Source organism: Wasmannia auropunctata, unplaced genomic scaffold, assembly GCF_000956235.1.
Source record: "Wasmannia auropunctata unplaced genomic scaffold, wasmannia.A_1.0 LD336092.1, whole genome shotgun sequence".
NCBI lineage: Eukaryota > Metazoa > Arthropoda > Insecta > Hymenoptera > Formicidae > Wasmannia > Wasmannia auropunctata.
The window spans coordinates 835,420-837,248 of NW_012026798.1; positions in this window are offsets into that span (position 1 = coordinate 835,420).

The window sequence follows — 1,829 nt, forward strand, 5'->3', positions numbered from 1 at the left end:
CACCTGTGTCGCAATAAATAAGATTCCTAGCCATAAGTGATTGTTATTGGCGGTCCACTAGGGATCTTATTTATTGCGACACAGGTGTACCACAATTTCTGCAATACACTGACTATTGTAAAAATTATTCATTTTATGCAATTGTCGTTGAATAAATTTTTATTTTATGCAACAGTCAGGGTATTGCATAAATTGTGGTACACCTGTGTCGCAATAAATAATATCCCTAGTCATTCAATAATGACAGAATCAAGACGCGCTTTTCGTGATACGGTCCCGGAAAGGTAGGATTATTTATAAGTGTCGTCTAGGTCTTCGCCGTCGAAGAAGTGAGTGTCTATGTATTCGCCGTCGAGGAATTGAGTGTCTAGGTGACGTCTAGGTCTTTGCCGTCGAGGAAGTGAGTGTCCACGTGTTCGCCGTCGAGGAAGTAAGTGTCTAGGTGTCATCTAGGTCTTCGCCGTCGAGGAAATAAGTGTCCACGTGTTCGCCGTCGAGGAACTGAGTGTCCACATGTTCGCCGTCAAGGAAGTGAGTGTCTACGTGTTCGCCGTCAAGGAATTGAGTGTCTAGGTGTCGTCTAGGTCTTCGCCGTCGAGTAAGTGAGTGTCCACGTGTTCGCCGTCAAGGAAGTGAGTGTCTACGTGTTCGCCGTCTAGAAACTGAGTGTCTAGGTGTCGTTTAGATCTTCGCCGTCGAGGAAGTGAGTGTCTACATGGTTGCCGTCGAGGAACTAAGTGTTTAGGTGTTGTTCTATCTCGTTTTCGATCTTTATTCTGATACGGGTTTTATCCTTGTTATTCATCGAAATAAGAATAACGTAACATCCACAGAGCATTTGGATGGAAATCTGAAGGCGCTCCAAAGTTGCTAGACAGCAACCGCTAGCAATATTTAAGGCATGACGAGATTGGCGAGTCTCTTATAAAATTTCTCTTAGATCCAAGTATAAACCAATGGCCTAATTTGCACCAAGCACTTGGTACGCGTACTAACTAGTAACTTTCTATTAATTATCTTAATTTCTACAATGCATTTAAAGAATGATGTACTAACCTGACACACTATGCATTAAGATGATTAATTAAATACGTATATCATGTATAAGTTTATATGCATCGTCAAAATTAAGAAAATTTAATAGAAAGTTACTAGTTAGTACGCGTATCAAATGCTCGGTGTAAACTAGGCCAATCACTCGGTAAACAGAATGTGTTCCAAAATCCATTAGAATAAAAAGTCTTGTAACTTTTTAGTAATCGACTATATACAACACTGGGTGCATTCCCACTGAGCGCGTTACGCGTCGCGTCGTCCGTCGCGTCACGATTAATCGATTAAAATATCTCATTTTATTGCAACATTTGCGGTGTGACTCCTTACACGACGCATCGAATAGGTTACTCGACATTCTAGAGATAAAATAATCTTTTTTTGTATGAAATCCAGGATCGCGCGGCAAATTACGCAATAAAATGGCATGTTTTTATTGGTTAATTCGGATAACACGTCGCGTGACGCGCTCAGTGAGAACGCATCCATGTAGTGGGTCAGCCATGTTCATAGCTTTGGAGAATTTTATGTATGTACATACACACAGGATATAGATTAACAATCTAGTGTATAAAACAGTCTGTGCTGTCATCTAACAATTCTAGCTACACTGATCATTGTATTGGTGAAATTTTTATTTATATTTTTCTTTGCACAAGTTTCAACACTTTATAGGTTAAATTAAATTAAATTTAAGTGTTAACTGAATTGAAGATATAAAAATGAATAGAAGTTTAAACCATGTTCTGTCTACTATTGAGAGGAAAATTTTAGAG